Source organism: Callospermophilus lateralis, unplaced genomic scaffold, assembly GCF_048772815.1.
Source record: "Callospermophilus lateralis isolate mCalLat2 unplaced genomic scaffold, mCalLat2.hap1 Scaffold_82, whole genome shotgun sequence".
Classification (NCBI taxonomy): domain Eukaryota; kingdom Metazoa; phylum Chordata; class Mammalia; order Rodentia; family Sciuridae; genus Callospermophilus; species Callospermophilus lateralis.
In genome coordinates this window covers 1,294,355-1,306,456 of record NW_027516260.1, presented here as the reverse complement: position 1 = coordinate 1,306,456, position 12,102 = coordinate 1,294,355, and positions in this window count along the sequence as shown.

Genomic DNA, 12,102 nt, shown 5'->3' with positions numbered 1-12,102 from the left:
AATATTTTGTAGCACAATTGAAACATGATAACCCTGCATATCTAAACACTTCTCTCTGAGCAACAAAAGCTTTAAACAACACTGCACATACCTTAAAATTCTATGTGCCCTCTGGGAAAATATATGTACTTGCTCCCTCTGTGTTCAGAAGACCCCATAAACAGTGTGCTGTGTCTGCTGCTATCACCATCTGGTAGCTGACATCAATTCCCTCGTTGGCTCCCTCCAACAAGGCAGTCTTATATGAATGCTCACAGCAACGTTGGACAGGCCTTGGCGACACGGTGGGGAAAAGGCTTGGTTCCTTTATGATGCTGCCTCTCTAGTGGAGAGTGCTCAGAATCCAGGCAATTCTCAGGTTTGGAAAATTATAATAGCTTCTCTGGATAGAAGCAAGCGAGGAAAGAAGGCAGCAGATTGGTTCTCTCCAGGCCTATTCATTCTCGTGTGCTGTGAGAGGTAAGCGGTGACCAGAGTGTCCAGGCCTGCCTCTTAATGACTTCCAGTTGCATTAGTCAACCTATTTCCAGGATGTTCTTCATCTTCAGAGCACTCACTTAACTGAGTGTCAGAGAAGCTGTGATAGAATTAATATTCCGGTAAAGCTCTGGATTAGTAACCGAATATAAGCCAGGTGGCTCCCTCGCTGTTCTGCTGAGTAGAGATCACCAGATGTCCAGCTTTGAGAACATGTTACTCAAAAAAAAAATCAGATTGGTTTTTTTTGAAGGAGCAAATGATGGGTCAGATCCGTTTCATTAATGCCAGAGAGGAGAAGAGCATGAAGCACGAGAAGACCGCCCCACCCCCTTGCAGGGACAGCTGGGGAAAGGGTCACACTCATTCCAGAGTGAGATTAAGGGAAACACTGGAGAAGACAGTCCTGGCTTCAAGTCACCTCCATCTCTTAGTAGCTATGCAGCATGGACCAGTGACCCAGGTCGCTGAAAATCAGATTTCACACTTATGCTATAACACGAGAGGACACACTTTGTGGACATCTGATGAGAATTAACCAGAATGTAGTTAGGAGATTGGAGTGAGAACTTCATAAAAGGTAATTAGATCAGAGTGTGCTTGTGGCCCTTTCAATCAGAACAGTCACAAGGTCAGTATGACTTTGGTCCCTTTGGTCAGAATATTCTTAAGGACCTTATGTCTCTGGATCTCCATTGAATCAGGCAAGGCGATAGAGACCAGCAGCTGGAGTCTAGAGGGAAAGGAGGTACCTTTGGTGGAACAAGGCCCGGAACTGAATCAGCTACAGGAAATGAAAGAAAAATCAAGGCAAGGGGGTGAGATTAAAATAAAATTGGAGTGGGGAGTGGAAAATGGTTACATCTTGCAGATCAGATGCCCAGTCATCCAAACCTCCAGCAATAGGTCTCGTTGGGAAAGTGGTGCATCCTTAGAGATATTCAAGTCAGCAACTGACCCAAGAAAGTAGGGACCAGCCCATACATAAAGGAGATTTTCTCACATCCCAGAGGAGAAGCTATGATGGAGACCAAATATCAGAAATAATTCAAAGGTTTATTTAAAATTTGGTGGTTCTTGAAACCATATGGCATTGCCCCTCTGAAAGACTGGAACTTTTTTGTCTCAATAGGGCAGGTAAGTAGTTGCTATCTTCTTCCAACTTTCAAAAGTTGACTAGACTTTGCCATGTTCTCCTGCCACTTGTCATGCAAAGGACTTTGAGATTGTGATGGTAGTGTATTTTATACACCATTGAATCTGCAGTATCAAATACTACCTGTACATTATTTCATATGGTTCAGTAGATGAGTGTATAGATATATGGATGACGAACAGATATCATACTACTTCTCACCCTTGATTATCTTTTCTTTTCTTTCATGAAAAGTCCTCCTTATATCAACCACTCTTGCAAATATCTCCAGAAATAAATTCTTGCTTCTTGCTTTGTGCTTTTAAAAACACTTGATCAGCCAAGTATGGTGGTGCAAGCCTATAATCCCAGCAATTTAGGAGGCTGAGGCAGGAGGATTGTGGTTTTATGTCTAGCCTCTGCAATTTAGTGAGGCCTTGGACAATTCAGTAAGACCCTGTCTTGAAATGTTCCTAGCAAATTAAAAAATAAAAGGGGCTAGGGACGTAGCTCAGTGGTAAAGTACCCTTGGGTTCAATACCCAGTAGAAAACTAAAAAACAATAACAAAAAAAAAAAAAAAAAAAAACCAAAGCAACATTTGATCATATTTCTGCTAGAGAACTGAATGCCCCTTTTGATAACTTTATGCATCAACTTCCCCCAGATTATGAGCTCTAAAAAAATGGGCACCACAGCTTGTTTATATTAATTCCCTAACACCAAGTTAATCTTCAGTAAACAACAATTGAATAAAAACACTCCTTTTCAATTATTTGAGGCCAAAAATTAGCTACTGCTTTTTCTGACTTATGGTATATGTTTCAGGGCTTGGCAGAGAAGCCCACATGTTGGTAAAATCCAACAACAAAGTAGAGGCAACAGTAATCATAACAAGTTAAGTTTTTTGCTAAATGTCCTCTTAGACCTTGTTGAAAGTGACTTCCTCTGAACTGAATCTCCATTCTCTTTCAAGCAGCTTTCAAATTACAATCTGGTCAGTGACTTAGGGCACAGATGCTGGAGCCAGACTGGAATTACATCTTGTTTCTACAGCTTCTTAGGTATGTGCTTAGCCTCTTTGTGCCTTAATTTACCCCCCAAAGAAGGTGATAATTACAATCTCTCCAGGTAGGGTTGTTATAAAGATTTTTTAAAAAGTCCTGTACTTACTTAGGTCCTTAAAACTATGTCTGGCACATAGCAATCACTCAACTAAATATGGAAAACTTTGACAATTTTTTAATTATGTAAAAGGAAAACCTCTCATCTAGACAAGATGTTATTGAAAATAAACAAATGTCATGAATAAATATTTTGCTGAAGAAGTTAAGATGGAAATAAGTACATGAAAACATGTTCAATATCATTAGCCATCAAAGAAATGCAAATTAAGTGGATTAGACGAAGGGGATTGAAGGGAGGGAAGAAGGGATGGGAATAGGAATGTCAGTAGAATGAATTGGACATAACTTTCCTATGTTCATATATGAATACACAACCACTGTAACTCCACATCAGGTACAGCCACAAGAATGGGAAGCTGTACTCCATATATGTATAATATGTTGTCGGAGACCAGCTCCAACAGGGGGTCTCAGGAGACGAACGGATGGTGAGGAGTCGGCGAAAGAGGGGTGGAGAAACAACACAGACACCAAATGCAGGTGTTGATCCCAATCTTTACTTGTGAAGTTGATCATATATACTTTTCATTTTGGCAGGCTCACAGTACTTTGTGGTTACAAAACAGGAATCATTATTCAAAGAAACAAAATATTACCTAGCTACAATCAGAATAGAAGAATGTATCTTGGCTTATACATAAGCAAACATTTGTACTTTCAGTTCGTGTTTTGCTTTGAGCTGTTTTTGCTTAGTTAACTTTTAATAATAGTTACAAATGTCCCAAACTATTGGCCTATACCTTGACTATTCTTTCTTGACTTACTGACTGGAACCGGTGCCATGGTTATGGCAAGTGGTTGACTTGTTATTAGTTTTAATCAAACAAGAGTAAGAGCACAAACCATTGTGCACAGGAACAAGAACAAGTTGCCCAGTACTAAGCACTAATCTGTCTTCTTAACATTAATTTTTCTTCTCTAGATTTTAATTTAATTTCTCAAAAACTTCCTTGACAGGAATACAGGGAGTTTTTCATTAGACATTAACAATTTACACTCCACAGCTGAATCATTGCATTTAGAGCAAACAGATCCATTCTTTAGAAGTAGTTGTATTAATTGGGAAAGTCATGTTTTTTCCTTCATACTTAATGGTCATATGAGAAGTCACAAGTATACTTATTAAAGGAATACAAAAACAAATCAGCCCATTCCCAGAAACATACTGCGCTCCTCCAGAGGATGGACGCCTTGCGCCATCCACCTCAGTAGGGCCTTGCCATTGCCTGAGTCAGGGGAGGGGCGCAGCATTTCCCCCTTTTTTATTTTTTAATTTGAGGTGTTCGATTTGGACGGAGATGCTTCTGATTGATTTCCAGACAAGTCTGAAGAGGACTGGAAGAATGAGACAAACAAGAACAATGAATAAAAAGCCAAAACCAATATTAATCATATATGACCACCAAGTACTATTGGAAATAGTTTTTTGTACATTTTTGTATAAATCTGTAGCAAAGTCAGCTGTAGAGTCAGTAGATAAATAAGCCTTACTTATATATTTTACTTGTTGTTGTAAATCTTGTATATTGGGGCCTATTTCAGTTTTATTCCAGATCCCTAATAAATGAGTTTGTACTTGATTCCATCCATATTTAGTTTGATTATATTTTAAGGGAGTAACACAGATCCATTTGAAATTAGCATGACATTTGGTTGTCATTTGAGTTTTTATATTTTGAATCTGATTTCCTACATATAATAAAGCTTCCTCTAAGGCATTAATTCGGGCCTCCAATTTCTTATCTATTTTTTCTTGAATAGCCAATGCTAATGAAACATTATGAGATAAATCATTAACATGATGAGCAGTATGAATTTCTTTAACTAAAGCTGTAGTAGATAAAGCTAAAGAAGTAATAAATAATTCCTATTAATTCTGTAATTCCTAAAATTAATGTTGCAACAAATCGCTTAGGTCTAATTAATTCATTAAATTTTTTAAGAATTTGTGACCCTTCATCATCATACCAATCATCATTAAGAAGGACAGGAATCATTACATAGGAAGGCTGATGTATAATTATAAAAGTAGTGTAGTTTTTTGGAAGATTAGCATGTATACAATTAGTTAACATACATTGATCACAGGAAAACACTATTATTACGATTAATTGTCAAGGTATTATTATTACCTACTAAAATAGCATGAGGAGCATTAATGCAAGCACGAACATTGAAAGGTTCTGGAGTTTTACCAGGTCTGGTTAAAAGAACCATATTAGTAGCTGCAATTAATCTAAAAAGATCTGGGAAGTATGAAACCTTTCCATTAGGGAGCTCACTCTGAAATATGGGAGTGACCCAACCAGGTGAGAACCATCTATGAATAGGAGAACTTGTATACATTCCTTCAGTATGATTAAATTTTTGAGATTTAGTCTTAAAATAATTTTTATAATCAAAATGAGGGGCAGAAGCAGACCAATCATAGATCTTAACATCTGAAGACTTAGGCTGAAAGACTTGTGCCCTTTGTATAAATCCACATTGAAACCAATGAGGAAATTCTTCCCAAGGATCAATCATATTATTCCAATAAAAATCTTTTTTGTTATTCTTTAATCCACATGGATCAATGGCTTCAGGTAATGTTTTATTAACATAGGTTTCATTAACTATATAATATCCTAAAGAAACCATTTCGAGGAGCCAAAGGCTCCTCTTTTTATTATCCATGTCTGGGAAGCCAGGAGGGCAATCAGTAAAATATTGTCTATAATTAATAGGCATACATCCTTGAGGGATGAATTTATTATCAGTAGCAAAGCAAATAGGAGTCTCTTCTATTAAACCCTTGAAATTAATATTATAGGACATCTTATGAGGAATAAGGGAATCAAAAATCCCTCCTAACAAATCAGGATTATCAGTAAACACCTTAATATTAAGTTTTCCCCAATCAGTAACTCTTAAAAGAGGAGGATCAGGAAAATAAGCCCAATAAGATTGATTAGCAGAAATCAGTGATACCTGACAGGATAAGAGTGCTAGCATAGCAAGAAACACCTTTTCAGGAGAGGCAGAGGCACCTTGGTTAACAACCAAGTTTTGTGCCTGACTGGTCAGATGTTTTATTTGACCCCAGGAAGGTAATTTTGATGTCAATGTTGTTCGTGCCTGTCGAGGGGAATGAAGGTGAAGATTAGTCATGTCCTCGGCAAGTTCTTCATCCTGGGTCGATGGCATCCTTGGGTATGGCTTGGGGAGGAACCTCCGCCTGCGATATGGGTGAGTCATAATGTCTGATGAGTCGATCTGGAATCCACAAAGGTGAAGTAGCGTCCTGTGGAAACACACAAGCGTATCCTCGACCCGATGTTAAGAGAATATCAGGTCCTTTCCACTGTCCAGTAAGAAGATCTTTCCATTTAACTAAAGGTTTTTGAGTTACTGTTTGCTCAGACCAATGACGTTGCATTGGAGTTAATTTAGAATCATTTACATTTAAATGATTAATAACAAATAGAGCATGTTGAAGAATTTGATGAGGAGAGCTATAATGTAGTTCCCCCTCTTTTAATTTATTAATTTGAGATTTTAAGGTCTGATGAGCTCTTTCCACTATGGCTTGTCCTTGTGGGTTATAGGGGATGCCTGTGGAATGAACTATGTTAAGTGTCTGACATAGGTGTTTAAAGGTTTTTGAAATATAAGCAGGAGCATTGTCTGTCTTAATATGAAGAGGTAATCCCATATATGCAAAGGAGGCAAAAAGATGTTGGGCAATATCCTTATAAGCTTCTCCAGTACGTGCTGTAGCAAAAATAACATGTGAGAAAGTATCCACACAAACATGAACAAAGGATAACTTTCCAAACTCTTGAATATGAGTAACATCCATCTGCCACAATTTGTTAGGTAATAAACCCCTAGGGTTGACACCCATCTGTGGAGAAGGAAAGTGAGTAGGACAGATTTGACATTGTTTAACAATTTGTCTAGCTTGTTCTTTAGTTATATGAAACTGTGCTCTAAGAGCAGCAGAATTTTGATGATGTAATTGATGATCTTTAGTAGCTTGTTCAATAACGTTATAAACAGTCCTAGTTAATAAATCAGCTTTAGCATTTCCTGCCACTAAAGGTCCAGGTAAGTCAGAATGTCCTCTAATATGTCCAATAAAAAATTTATAGGATCTCTGTAATATTAATTTTTGTAACTTTTGTAATATATTAATAATTGATGAATGAGAGGACAAAGAAGATGTTTCTATGGCTGGAAAGAGATTAACTATATATTGGGAATCAGTATAAAGATTAAAAGGCTGTGTAACCTTTTCAAAAGCAGTTATAATAGCAATTAATTCCGTCCTTTGAGCAGAGGTTTCAGTTGTTTGTTGAACTATTGGCTCTTGGTCATCTATAATAGTAACAGCTATTCCATTAGAGGATCCATCTGTAAAAATTAGAGAAGCCTCATCGAGGAGCACATGAGAAAAGTTTTTAGGAAAAATAGTATTTACCTTAGTCATAAAATGTAGTAATGGATGGTTAGGCAAATGAAACAATATTTCTCCATAGAATCCCTGTAATGCTATAGGCCATTCATCATTAATATTTAATAAGAAATCTAATTGTTCCTTTTTATATGGAATAATAATGGAGGATGGATCTCGTCCAAAGAGCTCTCTACTTCGAAGTCTACCTTTACAAATCAATGATGACACCTGGGTGGGATATGAAATATTAATCTTTTTTGGAGTAGAAGGCAAATGAATCCATTCTAAAGGATCATCCTGCCATAGGCATCCAGTAGGAGTGTGTGAAGTCTGTAAGATTATTAACATCCAGGGCTTATTGTAGTCTATTTGTTGTAAATAATGATCTGAAATAGCCTTCTCCACCTTAAATAAAGCCTTCTTTCCCTCAGGAGATAATTGTCTAGGTGAATTTGGATTTGAATCTCCCTGTAAAATTTTAAATAAAGGTTTAAGGTCAGCAGTGGTTAATTTTAAGTAAGGCCTAATCCAATTAATATCCCCAAGAAGTTTTTGAAAATCATTTAAAGTGTGTAAAGAATCAACCCTAATCTGTATTTTTTGAGAAGTTATATTGTTGGAATTAATTAATCTTCCTAGGTAAGAAAAAGAAGCCTGAGTTTGAATTTTATCAGGAGCAATTTTTAATCCCCAGTCTTGTAAACTCGTAATCATAAAATTAAGTATTTGTTGGAGTATCAAATAATCAGCATGAGCTAATAAAATATCATCCATATAATGAATTATATATCCAGAAGGAAACTTACTTCTCGTGGAGACTAAGGCTGCATCAACAAACTTTTGACATAAGGTGGGACTATTTTTCATTCCCTGAGGCAAAACTTTCCATTGAAATCTTTAATAAGGTCTTTGTAAATTTGGGGAAGGCAGAACTAAAAGCAAAATGTTTACAATCCTGTTTGGCTAAGGGAATTGTAAAGAAGCAATCTTATAAGTCTATCACCACTATGTTATGATCTTTTAGTTATAGCAGTAGGAGATGGGAGACGCAGTTGTAAGGTTCCCATAGTTTCCATAGTTTTATTTAAAGCTCTAAGGAGGCTCTGGAGACACAGAAACTAACAAATTGGGTGGCCAATCAGAGTTATGATATTGAGCTGTAGCCTCCTCTAAGTCCTCCTGATCTTGAGGAGAAAGTTGTTCGTCCTCCTCTTCATCCCCTTGTTCATCATCAGATTGAGACTGTTTTTGAGGGAATGTAGTTTTATAAAATCTAGATGTAGCAGCAGCCCCAATTAAGGGGGTTTGTTCAGACTCAGTCACTTGACGAGCCAAACAAACTGCCTCATGGGTCGGATCCAAAGCATCTTTAAAAACATTCCATAATGCAAAAGCATCTACAGGAATCTTTTCTGGCCCATGATGATCATAATAAACTTTCATCTCTTTACCTAGTTTTTTCCATGTTTCTAAATTTAAGGTTCCTTCCTCAGGGAACCAAGGAGAGCATTCTTGAATAAAATGAAAAAAAATGTCTTAACTGCTTAGAAGAAACTGAAATGCCCCGTTTATGGAGTATATGCTTAGCTATATCAATAAAGAGTCCTCTTTCTTTAGACTCTTTATGGCCCATGACTTCTCAAAATAAGTTCTCTGATTACTTACCCTTCACTTACTTAGCACCTTGCTAAGGGGTCTGCAGTACCCTAGGTAAGAATCCTATCCTCACCCGAAAACTTCTGAATGAAATGAATGCATCAGACTTACGGATTACCGATCGTCCCTGTTCGGGGGGCGCCAGATGTCGGAGACCAGCTCCAACAGGGGGTCTCAGGAGACGAACGGATGGTGAGGAGTCGGCGAAAGAGGGGTGGAGAAACAACACAGACACCAAATGCAGGTGTTGATCCCAATCTTTACTTGTGAAGTTGATCATATATACTTTTCATTTTGGCAGGCTCACAGTACTTTGTGGTTACAAAACAGGAATCATTATTCAAAGAAACAAAATATTACCTAGCTACAATCAGAATAGAAGAATGTATCTTGGCTTATACATAAGCAAACATTTGTACTTTCAGTTCGTGTTTTGCTTTGAGCTGTTTTTGCTTAGTTAACTTTTAATAATAGTTACAAATGTCCCAAACTATTGGCCTATACCTTGACTATTCTTTCTTGACTTACTGACTGGAACCGGTGCCATGGTTATGGCAAGTGGTTGACTTGTTATTAGTTTTAATCAAACAAGAGTAAGAGCACAAACCATTGTGCACAGGAACAAGAACAAGTTGCCCAGTACTAAGCACTAATCTGTCTTCTTAACATTAATTTTTCTTCTCTAGATTTTAATTTAATTTCTCAAAAACTTCCTTGACAGGAATACAGGGAGTTTTTCATTAGACATTAACAATTTACACTCCACAGCTGAATCATTGCATTTAGAGCAAACAGATCCATTCTTTAGAAGTAGTTGTATTAATTGGGAAAGTCATGTTTTTTCCTTCATACTTAATGGTCATATGAGAAGTCACAAGTATACTTATTAAAGGAATACAAAAACAAATCAGCCCATTCCCAGAAACATACTGCGCTCCTCCAGAGGATGGACGCCTTGCGCCATCCACCTCAGTAGGGCCTTGCCATTGCCTGAGTCAGGGGAGGGGCGCAGCAATATGTCAAAATACACTTTACTGTCATATATATATATATATATATATATATATATATATATATATATATATATATATAAACAGAACAAATAAAAAAGAATATTAGTGCAGTTTAAAAAAGAATAAAAATGAAAAAAAAGAACTCAGCAATAAATTACCTCACACCAATCAAAATAAGTGAAATAAAAAATAATGAGAACACCAAATGCTGGTGAGGATGCAAAGAGACCAGCTCACCCACATATTACTGGTAGGGATGAAAAATGGTCCTATTCCAGAAAACACTTATAAAATCAAACATGCAATACCCTGTGGGCCAGAAATTGCACTCTTGGGCATTAATCCCAGAGGTATTAAAACTACATTCACACAAAAACATGTACACAAATGTTCCTAGCATCTTTGTTTGAAATAAGTGAAACTTGAGTCACTCCAAATACCCTTCAACATTTGACTGGATGGACAAATTGTGGTACATTAATAACATGGATATTTCTCAACCAAAATAATGAATGAGCTACTGATAATATCTGCAAAACCTTCAATAAATTTTCACAGAATAATACTGAGTGAAAAAAAATAACAAATACCAATGATTGTATGCTATATGATTTCGTTTGTATAACATCCTTAAAATGATGAAATTATAGAAATGGAGAACAAATTAGTGGTTGCCAGCAATGTCTTGGAAGTTGGGAGGGTAAAGGGAGGGACCCTGGCTGTAAAGAATAGCAGGAGGGATTCTTGTGGTGTTGGAAATATTCAGCACCTAAACTGTGAGGGTAAATAACATGAACTTGCTCAGAAGATAAAATTGTATAGAACTTAACACAGGAGAAAATCTGAGTAAGATAGGATTTTAATATTGGTCCAACTTACCTGATGGAGACAGTGTGATATTCTCCCTTACAAAATGCCACTATTAATCACAATATATAGGGGATATCTCTCTCTCTCTGTATTATCATTTACAACTATATGTGAATCTACAATAATTTCCATGCAAATTGCCTTTGAAATTATCAAGGAAAAGTATTCACCTTTTCTCTTATTTTAATGGGTACTAATTAAGTATAACATAATTGATATCAAACAGAGAAAGTTTTCCATATATTTATTTCAATGAAATAGCAATAATATTATATTTTCTTTTAGCTTAACTCAAATAGCCTCCCATTATCAAGAGTTAAAATACATTCAAAACTGCCCAAAGAAAAGACGTGGACACTTATTTTCAAGATATTGATGTAAAACAGCTAATTCCCTCTATGAGAGGCTGATGGAGACATTCAAGAAAATCCAGCAAAAATTCTGGACAAAATGCCTAAAAATATTCAGCCTCATTCCTCCACCTCACAAATCCCTGTCCAGTCAGAGTCCTGTCACCCATCAACACAGAAACTTCCAGATTGACATGAAAGGCAAATCTTTCAAGGGACATTTTATAGATTATTGTCTAAATAATCTGGAAATATTCATCACTGTGATGGGTCTGTTGATAAGGATGGGATATTTGTGATTAAAATGAAAATAGATTCATTTAACTCTAGTTACCATTAGGCATTTATCAGGAAAGAAGCCAGAAGCCAATTCAGGCACAGAGCAGAGGGCCTTTGGACCTACAAATCATGTCATAGACACAATGGCTCCTTGCACTTACCCTGCGAGCGCTGTAGGCACAGGGTCTATGACTTCAACATTGCACACATGCGGATATTATTTAGAACTCTCCAAGGTATAGATTTACATGACCATCTGCCATCTCAGTTGCTGTTTACATCTGCCTTAGAAGGGGGAGGGACAAAATCAATTAAAGTGCATGTAGAAGGTCTTGAAAAAATTAACAGCAGCAACCACCTGAACTTGAGGGAAGTGTGCATGTCTCTCCAAAGGTGAAATAAGGGGGAAGTAACGAAAGGGTTTCTTAAAATCCTCAGGCCCTGTACACTTGGAAAAATGAGAAATTATACCCCATTTGATTCAAATGTATGATATGTCAAGATCAATGTATTGTCATGAGTAACTAATTAAAAATATCCTCAAGTTAAAATACCATAAAATAGTTCACCTCCTTTAAAAAGCCTCAGGAACTATCTCAACAATGCATGCTTTCAAATTAATTTACTTTGATAAATTAGACTTTGTAAAAATTAAAAACTTCTTTTGTTTTATGAAAGATACTTACTGTTCAAAGGTT